The 12,248-nt window shown below is 42.3% G+C and overlaps 1 long non-coding RNA gene across 1 annotated transcript in view; it reads right to left on the reverse strand.

The window, feature by feature from the left end:
* Window positions 1-621: 621 nt before the first annotated feature.
* The window catches only part of LOC139046599 (uncharacterized), a 106,231-nt gene continuing 94,604 nt past the window's right edge, over window positions 622-12,248 (reverse strand). The window contains exon 2 of the long non-coding RNA XR_011506846.1: window positions 622-679. This is a non-coding gene — a long non-coding RNA (uncharacterized lncRNA). The remainder of the gene's footprint in view (window positions 680-12,248) is intronic.

The following is a 12,248-nucleotide window of genomic DNA, read 5'->3' on the forward strand; positions in this document are numbered from 1 at the left end:
AGAGAGACTAGCATAAAAACTCCACTTACAGGCACAACATTTCTCCTATTTGTTTTCCCATGATATAGACAGGGAGGGACATAAATAAACCCGACAACTTCTAGCTCTAATCCTGCAACCTTGATGTTCACTTATTTATGCTATTAGATCCTTTCCTTCTTCAACATGAGTCATTGGCCACAAATTGGCATTTATTTTAGAGTTATTGTTTTTTGTATCCCAAATTACAAAGTTATCTGATTCAAAAAGCTTGAACACTCTCTCCCATGCCCAGTTTAGCCAGCTGAATTACAGAACTTCATTAATATAGTTAATTTAATATTAATAGTTTATTTAATATTAATATAGTTTATTATATTTATTAATATAGCTTATGGATGAAGCATGCCTTGATCCCCTCTAGGATAGGAGAATTGCCTCTCTTCTGTGATCCCATAATATTCTGTACCTTAATTACTGTGCTCACAATTATAATTACCCAGGTATGCGTCCACTTGTCCCATTGCACTGCACCCCTTATCTTATCTTTGTATCCCAAGTACCTAGCAGGGTACCTGGCATATAGCAGGCACCAAATAAAGTTTGTTGAATAAATGAATTAATAGCTGAGAGAGTACTTACTGCAAATTATTGTTTTAATCTTCCTCTTCCATCTTTGGAGATAAGCATTTGGGTTTTTCTAAATCAGAAGGCAGGAAAATAGAATAATAAGTAATAAGTAAATGTTAGAATACTACGATTGAGGGTAGATGCCAAATACACCTCACTGTTAAAACTTAAAAAGAGGAAGACGCAGTTTGGGGGCTGGAAGGGAGCTCTCATGTGGACAAACACATACTCACAGTTTTAGTATTTACCAGTTCCCAACTAGGCCAAGGCTATTTCTTGTTGGATAGAGTGAACTATGGCAAGCAAGTAAAAATTTATTACAGAAAACTGCAAGAATGTCTGCTCAAAGGTTGCTTCCAATGAGCTTTCGATTCCTAACTCTAATGTAAAAAGAAAAATACAAAACACAGACACGGGCTATAAGTCTTTGACTGGCTGAAGGATACTGATTCCTCCCCAATGCAATGAATCCTAAAGTCAAGCTATGTGAATTCTCTTGTTGTCTCCTTTTCAAAAAGGGTCAATTTCTGAAAAGGAGTAGAAACAGTAAACCAAAATGTCTGAGGAGTTCAACCATACCAAGGATCATGCATACTTAAAACTGTTTTTTTTAGGGTGCTGAAAACAAAAGAGAGAGGAATTCAGGAAAAGTAAAGAGTAAAGGTTTGTGAACCCTGGACTACAAGCTACGACACTGAGCATGGCCCTCTGTTAGCCATGAGTCTGTGTTCAGCTTCCACAGCTCTTACTCAGAGCTAGTGATATCTTATCTAGCTTGAAAAGATGTTTCAGGACTAAATGGATAGGCACAAAGAAAGACCAGAGGTGGAGGGCAGAGAGGCAGCGTGACAGTTGTCAGTATGTGGAGAAAAGGAACCTCGTCCTGAGCTGCTTAAGTACTTCCTGCCTCAGCCTGTGTTTTCTGGCCGAAGGTAGCTTGTAGGTGGGGAAATCACTGGCTTCAGCTGTGGGCAGCACTGATGGCCGAGGCAGAGAAAATGGAGCCAAAGCTAATTTATACCAACAATATCTCTACAATTGCAGTATTTCACTGGTGAGTAAGGAAGAAATATCATACCTGTCCTTAATCAGATGCCTGTTCTCTGGTTAGTCAAAGAATGGTACATATGAAGAGGGCAAAGCTCATCAGCAAAAGTTTCTATAAAACAATGATCTAAATTCAGAAAAGATCACCATTTTAGGCCTTGATCTCAGAACCTCATCAACAGACCAAATTCAGCTGTCCTATTAAAAGTGCCATAAACCTTAAGAATAAATGTCTCAGCACACTTATGAGGATGGCTATCATAAACAAGACAGACAATAGCAAGTATGAGTGAGGATGTGGAGAAACTGGAACCCTCCTCTGCTGTTGGCGGGAAGGGAAAACAGTGCAGCCACTCTGGAAAACAATCTGGAAATTCCTCCAAAGGTTAAACATGGAGTTACCACATGACCCCGCCATTCCACTCCTAGGCATGTGCCCAAGAGAAACAAAAGCACGTCCACACAAAAACTTGTACATGAATATTCATAGCAGCATTATTTGTAATAGTCAAAAAGTGGAAACCACCCAAATATCCATCAACTGATGACTGGATTAATAAAATGTGGTTTATCCTTACAATTGAATACTATTTAGCAATAGAGAGAAATGAAGTACGGACACCTGCTACAACATGGATGAACCTTGAAAACATTATGCTAAGTGAAAGAAGCCAGACAGGAAAGGCCACATATTGCATGATTCCATTTATATGAAATGTCCAGAATGGGGAAATTTATAAAGACGGAGGTTAGTGGTTGCCAGGGCTTGGGGATGGGGGAGTGACTACTAACGGGCATGGGGTCTCTTTTAGGAGGATGAAAATGCTCTAAAATGAGATTATAGTAATGGTTGCCCAACCCTGTGAATATACCAAAACCACTCAATTGTATGTATATGAATTATATCTCAATAAAGCTGTTTTTTAAAAAATGAATAAATGTTTTACGAGTGGTTTTGGTTAACCGAACAAACGTGGAAAGGGATGACAGAACGCTACCTACTTTCCAATTTTGCCCCATACTTTCCTGCTGCTGTGGTGTTTAACAATTTGTGACAATGATGGCCTTTCTCTTCACTAGGAGAAAATTTCGTCTACGGTTGGAGTTATAGATTCTGTACTTAAAGTATATTTTTGCTACAAAATAAGGTTCAAAGAGCACTTTCTAGGGGTACGTTGGGAGGTTTTTCTTGAGAGCCTGGGGTGACTGTAATAAATCAGCTGAGCCATGAAGGGTTAGGCCAGACAGTGCAAATTGCGGGCCTCTGGCCTTATCTGATGCACATTCGGCATCAGATGTTTCATTCGGCCAACCTAGTATTTTAAAAAGTTGGACATTTTCACATTAAAAAATCCAAATATTTGGCTCCTTTTGAAAAATCAGAGCTCTGAAACGCTCGGATCCCCATTTCAGCAGGGTGATGGTCCTGTGGAGTAAACAGTGGCTGCCTCCCTCAAACGGGGGTCTGTGTCCCCTAGTCCCCACCACTCCCCAACCCTTGCACCTGATTTCTAACACGACTGCACATGATTTTAACCCAAACGTGTTACCCGCCAGGCCCCTGTCGACATCTGAGTTTGCAAATCCTGAATCAGGTCCTTAGTATTTCATGTGACTACAAGCTGCGATTCTGAACTTTTCTTGATCAGAGATTCCTTTCATAGGAAACACTGATTATCCTCACACAGGACACAGAGTGGAAAACTCTGAACTAGAGGAGTCCCTCAGGTGAGAAACAACCATTTTTGGTGATATCATAGGTGGCATGTACTCTTGAAAGGAGGAGTAGAGAGTCTGGCTGTGCTGCAGAGGATGTCTCACAGCCCAGCCAAAAGCCTAGAAAATACGCTTTATTTATCATGGGTCTCCTATGTGTTGAGCACTACTCATAGATTATTTCATTTAACCCTCACAGTGATCCTACAGGCCAGGATGTTTATATCTCTTCGACGAATAATGCTAAGGAGGCTCAGAGAGATCTCTTAAGTTGTCCAAGGTCACACAGCTAGTGAGAGAGCAACAGTATTGACCCAGTTCTGATTCCAAAGCTAAAGTTTTCTCCACTTGGCCATATGACCTTCCAGTTACTAGCCTAGCTAATAAAATAAAAAATGGTCACATTTTTCCCACCTACATATACTTCACATACTCATGGGCATCCTGACGTGAGTTTACAGCCTTGGCTTTCAAGGTTTTTTAAAAGGACCCATACACTTTGCATATATAAAATTTGAACAAAGTTTCAGGAAACAATACCTACTATTATTGTGATGAAGTTTGAGTTTTTTTTAATTTTAAATTTACTTCTGAACCCACCCATGGGTTTGCAAACCACTGGCCCGAGAGCTGTAGTAAAGAAGCCTCGTCTCCCCTTGAGGGTACCGTCAGCCCTCAGTGATGGGTGCAGGTGCTGCCAGCTGACTGGATGCGACTGAAGAGAGGAGCAGGCCGGGAGAGACGTTCAGCGTCCAGGACCTGCAGCTAGAGCTCCCCGGCACACCCAGCAAAGCCGGTGCCAAGACTCTGGGACTGTCCAAAGCCCAGAGAAGGGCCCTGAAAGCATGAAAGCAGAGTGTCTTGCTCTGCCAGGGAGACCCAAGACAAAAATGGGCACTCCAGACCAGAGACCTCCAGGAAATGCAAAGATGATGACTGCAATCCCCAAGGCCTGGGAGAGAAATCCTAACCGACCTGATAAATATCTTCCTGACCGGGGTGAGGTTTCCCACCTGGGATCTGCCTCTAACAAAAGTCAGAGGCCAGAAGCGCAGGAGTCCATCTACCAGTTGGGAGCTGGACTGGTTGGGAAGACCTCCCAAGGTACCAGGCTTTTTGTCAAATGTACCAGGCTTGAATGTCAAAAAAACATTCAGCGTCCAAAGTGGTTTGTGGGGTTAAACAGAAGGTGACTGCCAAGCCATACTTGTTCATGAAGGTGTGAATTTAAAAAAAATCAACAACAAAAAACGTATATGCTTTTTCTGAAAGGTTGCAGTTGATCCTTGTTCTAAAGTTTCTTTTTGACTTCCAAGAATAGAACTAAGGAAGTAGAAAGGCGATAGCACAATTTGCTATATTCTAATATATAAGTACTACAAGCAAATTGATAGTCACGTTCAGAAACAGACTCTGCCTTGGAAACATTCATGGCATTTCACCAGTGGTTTTGCTTCTAGGAAATAGAAAATAATCAGAAATAAGTAAAAAGCACAAAGGTATGGATAAGAATATTAACTGCAGCATTATCTACAATGTGGAAACAACCTAGATGTCCAATGAGAGGAGCTTGGTTAAATAAATTTTGGTCCATCATGATGGATTACTGTTATGCCACCATCAAATTGTTATGAATATTCAATTTAATGCTATGTAAAAAGTATTCATAATCTCTTATCATGAGAAGACTATTTTCAAAAAGACCCTTGGTTTGAAAAAAAGTGTGTACGTGAATCGAAAAAAGACTGGAAAGATGTACTAAAACATGTGTATAGTGTTTAATTCTGCTAAAAGGTCATCTTTGTTTTCTCCTTATGCTCTTCAATATTTCCCAAGTTTTCTAAAATTTATATTATTTCTATAATTGGAAACAAAAAACTGCAACTTTATAAGAGAAGAAATTTACTAATAGAAAACTCAAAGATTCAGATAATTTTTAAAAATTCAGACCTCATTACTTTAGAAACTCTTTCCTGTGAGAAATACACAACAAATATAAAAATCATTCATATTTACCAGAGCCCTAAAGTAAAGGTGTCTCCATCGTTATCAAAAGGTGATCACCCTGGTAACACAAATCAGAATCAGGTGATGGTTGGGAAGAAGTGTCAGCGTCCACCTGAGAGCTCTCTTCACCTCTCCTCACTGCCCATGTGTCTTCTTTAAGGGCTTCCTTCTTTCCCGATAATTCGCTTCTGACGATCTCTGCTGCTCCTCTCTCTTAGAGACCTGGGTGACCGACTCCTGGGGAGTTTTAACCTCCATCTCTTCTAAATGGCCCTAAGTTTCCCTTCCAGCCTTAGGCTCCATCATGGACCCCACCGCTACCTGTTTCTCAAGCTCACCGGTTTGCTCCCTAAACCACACCTCTTCCCGATTCCCCTGCGCGCAGACTTGCCACACGGGCTCCAGTTCCAGGAGGCTGTGACTCCCCCTCTTCCTCTTCCTTCATGTCAAATTCTATAACCCTATGTCACAATACTTTTGAATCGTTTCCTTTTTCTTTTTATCATTTCGATTGCCACCGACTCTAGTTCTGGCATTTATTATTTTGTGGTTAAGAATGGAGGCTTCGGAACCAGACACCCCTAGGTTAAAATCCTGGCCTGGGCACTAACTAGCTGCATCACCTTGGGCAAAGTGAATTAACCTCTCTGAGCCTCAGCTGCTTTGAAGGGGAGTTGTGAGTTTACATTAGCTCATATACATAAAGAGCTGAGCCTAGTATATAAATACTTAGAACATGGTAAATGATCAACAAGTGTTGGCTGTTTATTTTAGTTTATTTAAAAAACTGGTATTATTAGTATTTTCCTAATGCATAAAATTCCACTGCTTAAAAACTTTCCATTTAATTACAACATTTTCTTCCAAATTAACTACAAAATCCTCACCTGGCCTTCGAGGCCTTCCCTAACAAGGCAGTATTTCTCTCTCGCTTTCCCTCCCTCTGCTCTCCTAATTTCCAATCAAACTGGACCTTGTCCTTTCCTACCTTCCAGCTTCTGGTCACGCTGTTTTTTTTGCTTCTAGTGTCCTTCCCCCACCTCTGCTGCTAAACTCCATCTGTGCTTTAAAACCCTCCCACTGTTTATAATTTTCAGCTTGATGAGCTTTCATTTTTGAACTGTCACTTTTGGTTGTACCTTTCTAAAAGCTTTTATAGTGTTATAAATATAACAATAATATATTATTATAGATTTTATAAGCTATATAAATATATTACAGATTGTGTTGTCTTACTCCTCTGTCTCTCCAGCACTCTTTGCCCATCACGGGTACTCAGCAAATGTTAGCTCGCAGGAAAGGTGATGTTCGATTATCTGTCCACACCGATCACATTGTTGATACTCAGGTTTGTTTTCCGTGAATGTGATGCAGATTGGCCCTGCGCTAACATCTGTTGCCAAACTTCCTCTTTTTTTAGTCCCCAAAGCCCCAGTGCACAGTTGTATATCCTAGTTGCAAGTCCTTCCAGTTATTCTAGTCACAGGACGGCTTGATGAGTGGTGGGTAGGTCTGCGTCCAGGATCCGAACCTGCGAACCCTGGGCCACCAGAGCGGAGGGCATGAACTTCACCACCACGCTACTGGGCCAGCCCCAATACTCAGTTTTAATAAACTATGTCTAGAATTCCCTTCCCTTCATAGATTAAACTACGTTCTGGTATGCTGACTTCAGGGACACGGAGGAAAACATATCGTCATTTTTGTTGGTCAAAATCAGTTGATACTGGCAACTTCATGTGCTCCAATTCTATTTAGGTTGCCCCATTCCTGATGATTGGGGGCAATATTTTTATAAACTGCTGTTTTAGCAGGTTTTCTTTTTTGCGTTTTACTGTGTGAGGTGGTGTTATAGTTTATAAGCTTGTAAATATATTTATATTTTAATTGATGTATCTTATTAAAAATCTTTAAAGTCAAAATAATAATACCAGGTTTCTAAATGGTTGCATTTGTGTAGCAACAAAGATGCTTTTTGAGGTTAACATTTTTTTTCTGCCTATGACCAGATATCACAAAAGTTCATAAACGCCCCCCAAGTGTTATTGTGCATCTTGTGTAGAAAGTTCACTTTGACACCAAAATGTGTGCTCATTGCATTCAACAAATTTAATGTAGGTTTTCAATTTGGATAAAACCAGTGCATGAAATGACTCCAGATTTGATGGGAGCAGTGTGGGTGGATTCCCTGCGTGAAGCTCGTAGTGGTAGGGCAAGGCCGACCTGCAAGGCCCTGTGAGGACGCAGGCCCTGTGAGGACAACTGCCCTGTATTTTGGTCACTCCCACCCACTGCTATAGTTCCTAGAACCGTCACTCTCCCCCTCCCTCCACCCTCCTCTCTCAACAAAGGTTCCTGCTTTACAAACACAATGCTTAAAGCACCTAGTTCCTGGGATTCATGCTTGCCAAGTGGCTTTGGGGAACAAGTTTTTCTCAAGCCCAGGCATCAAAAGACACTTATTTCAACACTTCAGGGAAAAACAGTAACTAAGGAAATCAATAATCTCATCCCAAGCAGAGGGATGGATTTGTGTGAGGCAATCTCTATGGTTTCCTGTCTACCTTTTAAAAGAGGTGTAATATTAGTCTGTTGAATATCTTTCCTTTGTCTTTTCTTACCTTACCTAAAGAAATGTAAACTTTCAGCAGGTAAAAACTATATCTTGACCTAAGTATTATATGGTGACAAGTTGTCTTCAAAAGCTACATGTCTATTAATGACAATTAGGAGACTCAAAGCACATTTTTATGTGGCTATAAATTCTTCAATGGCTAAAGTCAAACTTCTCATCTTTTTCAAAGGGATTTTTTTTTTTGATGGAGCAAAAGAATACAAATGAGATTAGGAGAGGAACTGCTAGAGCAACAGAAGAAAAGAATGCCAAGAAGGGGACGGGGGAAGGCTGCAGAAGGAGAAACCAGTGCCAAACAGTGTTCCTCTCAAAAATGTTCCCTGAATCTATCCAACATCTAAGAAAGGTGGCCCGAGGGAGTTTGTGAGCCCTAGATGCAAGGGTTAGATGCTATCTATATCCAGAAAGAGTAATAAGAAAGAATTCATATGCATATCTCCAAAAGCTGAAAGAGTTGGAGAGGACAGGGCTCAAGGCGGAAGAACTGCATTTTTCTAAAGTGAGATGCCAATCACATCACAGCTTAGGACTCCAGATTCAAGGACAAAGACTGCTGGAGCAAAGTCAGTCTGTGAAGGAAAGGAAGCTTCTGTCTTACTCACTAGCCGATATTCCAGCTCAATTAAAGTATTCCTCGTCTTAAATGTGCTACCATTGACACACATCATTGTCACAAGCTGTTGTTTAACGTGTGTGGTTGAGAAAGAACTGATGTTAGACACTTAACGGAGCTCTTTCAGGCAAAACTTTCACTTAGGGAAAATTCCTAAATTTAATTCCTACCCCTTCCCGTTTCTCTCTTCTCTCCCTTTCTCTTTTCTCTTCCCTTCGCTCCCTTTTCTAAGAAATAGCAACAAAACCCCCCAGCTATTAGCAAGATGGTAAAGGGCAGTGCAGTGCAGAGCTTCCTTTACCAGAGTGAGAAGACAGTGTCGTTCAGGCTGTGAGTGTCCACGGATGGGGGCTGGGCACGGGCAGAAACTCATATTTATTGGTCATTTGCCATCAGCTAGGCACCATCAATGCTTTATCTCGTTACAACTCTCCCAACAAGTCCTTCAGGTGGGTGTTACTTTCCTTAGAGATGAGGAAATTAAGCCTGCCCACGCCTACCCAGCTAGTCCCTCTGGCTCCAAAGCCCAAGCCCTTTACATGATACCCTGCATGGACATCTCTTGTATTCTCTGCTTTGGCACTAAAACCCAACAGTCACAAAAAGATCCCTTCCAAAGGTAGCAAAATGACAGTTGTAGCAACAACGGAGCAGCACTGCCTCTTTCTAGGGTCTATGTGGGAAATGAGGAAACCGGTGTTCTTTAACATTTATTGAGGAGAAATCAGAATGCAACGCATGACAGGTCAGAGAATCTAGCCAAGGGATAGTGCTCCAGTGCTCCTTACCCGAAGGTGAGTGGACCAGGTAGGCACAGAAGACCCACTTCATTCTTAGGCTAGTCCCTCATCATCCTGAGTCCATCAGGACTTGGAAACTTGGCACTGCTCTAAGGTGGCCATGAGAATCAACCTTTATTCACCTTTGCACTCACCCTTAAAACCTTCTTGTGCTGCTCTCTAGCCCAGCTGCCTGGCCCGGAAACCTAAGCCTCATCATTGATTTCTCCCTTTCCGTAACTCCCCACAACCAAGAAATCATTGAGTCCTGTGGACTCTACCTCTTTAATTTATGTCACTGATCTACCCACTTCCCTCCATTTCGAAGGCCACCGTCTTTGTTGCTCCTGCTTGGTCTACTCCAACTGTTTCTATCTAATGTCCCAGGGCCTTAGCCTTAGCAAACTCCAAGTGACTTTTCTAAAGTAAATATGACAGTGATATTCCCCTCTAAAAATTCCTCTATGATTTCCCACTGGCTTGAAGCGAATGATCAAACTCCTTAGCAGAGCATCCTAGGCCATTCATGGTCAGCATCTGCTTATCTCTCCAGCCCCATCCTCCAAGCTCCCACCATCTTGAACCCTTGAGAGGTCCTGGAACATATATGCTTCCTCAGGCACTCGCCATTCCTTCAGTCAGGATAATCCCCCACCTATCCAACTTCTGCTTATCTTTCAGCTTAGAAATGACCACTTGGAGAAGCCTCCCTTGACCACTCCATTCTGAGCCCAGCCCTGGGTGTGGTGCTCCCCTCAATGCTCCCACAGAACTGAGTCCACTCCTCTCTTGGCATTCTCACCCAGTCCTGCAAGTGCCTTCTAGTCTGTCAACCCCTCAAGGGCAGGACATGCTTTATTCACCACTTTTCTCAGCACCTAGCCTAGTGCCTGGCCAAGAGGAACCACTCAATTCATGAGTAAATGCTTAAACATCAACAAGTGGAGAAAATAGTGAAGACATGTGAGTTGAATCATGACTTTGCTACCAACTACTGTATAACCTGCTACTAAAATTTACGGCAAAACAAAATGCTAAGTTTTCCTATCCTTCAAGTAGGATCTTCACCTCGTTCACCTCGTTCCTCACTCACCCCCCGCCCCCCCCCCCACCGCAGCCCCCACCAACTACTACTCTCTTCCAGGAATCAGGATGAGTATGGGAGTTTATTGTTTTGTTTCAACATAAAAAAAAAAAATGACATGGAAGTGGAAATACACAGCGTAGTTCTTCAATTCTGTAGATGACTCTTCTTCCAGGTGATGAAGAGCCAAGGGCATAAACAGCCAAACGAGCTCTTAAAGTTCTGCGAATGCACAAAAAGTGGGAGAAAAAGGCTCTGTGCATGTGCAAACATGGGAGATAGGTACTCATGGGGCAGAGAGTAACGTATTTGGGGGAAAAGATTTCAAATGTACTTAAAAGATGGACTCTGAACTCCTATTTATAACACAGGAAAGGTATCTTGAGAGACAGTGTGGGCAGCCCCCAAAAGGCACCAACTCAGAGTGCTGCTACTGTCACAGAGCCACCAGACCGTGGGGTATCATGAGGAAACAAACAGAAAACCTCATTATCCTGCCTTGAGTACATACTACTTTCTCCAGAGCTGGGGTCTCTCTAGAGATGGGCAACAAAAATAGTCAAGAGCATTTTGAGACTTCCTAATTAAAAGTAGATTTATAAAGAGAAAAAAAGGGGCCGGATCAGTGGTGCGGCAGTTAAGTTCGCACATTCCGCTTTGGTGGCCTGGGGTCTGGCGGTTCGGATCTCGGGTGCAGACCTATGCACTGATTGTCGGGTCATGCTGTGGCAGGTGTCCCACATGTAGAGTGGAGGAAGATGGGCACGGATGTTAGCTCAGGGCCAATCTTCCTCAGCAAGAAGAGGAGGATTGGCAGCAGATGTTAGCTCAGGCCTAATCTTCCTCAAAAAAAAAAAAAAAAGAGAAAAAAAGACAGAAGATCTACCATCAGTAAAGCTGAAGAAAAGGGAGGAGTATGATGAAGTTACTTCAGCCACGAAAAGCACAGATGGGAGAAACCTACAAGGCTAGAAATACTGGTATTCCTTAAAGTTTGGCCAAAGTAATTTAGGGACAATTGTGAGGAAAATACTATCTTACATAGTGCTTTAAATACTGTTTGCAGTTTATTATACTACTAAGTAGTGGTTTAAAGAAGATTCATGAAGTTTTAGAACCCAGTTATAATCAAATCCAGCTCCCCCCCTCCATGTTTCAGGCGAAGGAACTAGGCCCAGAGAAGGTAAATGCCTTGCCCTGGGCCACACATCACCTTATGGCAGAGGTACAGATTGAATCCATGACTCCCGACTCCTGGCCTAATTAATGCTCTTTCCTTTAGATTATTTAATATAAAATACTTTGACAGATGATTGAAGCCCAAAACAGAGAAGTTGGAGACAAGGCCAGATAAATAATGTCTTGTTAAGGAAAGCCAGAATGTTGTGTGGAGTAACCCTAAAAGTTTGAGGCTGACGTGGTAGAGAGCAACAACGTTTTCTCATAGAATAGCCCTTTGGGCCACTGTTAGAGGCAGGAGACACCTATTCTCTGGACTCGAATGATCTACAAGGGCAGTGCATCGGCTGGTTCACTTTGCTGCATTCCCATCAACAGTGGATGCCCAAGCCAATTCCAGCCACTCTAGGAATGTTGAGGTCGATGGAATTCTACCAACACTTGCGGGGTGGGGAGGGGAGACAGCTGCCAATGGAAGTGGTATGGAGGATGGGAGGGCCATCTATCCCAGAAAATTCTACTGCTGCTTCTGCCTGGAGTCTGGTAGTCAGAATGCTTAGTCCCCAGGAAGACTGGGAG

Source organism: Equus asinus, chromosome 11 (assembly GCF_041296235.1).
Source record: "Equus asinus isolate D_3611 breed Donkey chromosome 11, EquAss-T2T_v2, whole genome shotgun sequence".
Classification (NCBI taxonomy): Eukaryota; Metazoa; Chordata; class Mammalia; order Perissodactyla; family Equidae; genus Equus; species Equus asinus.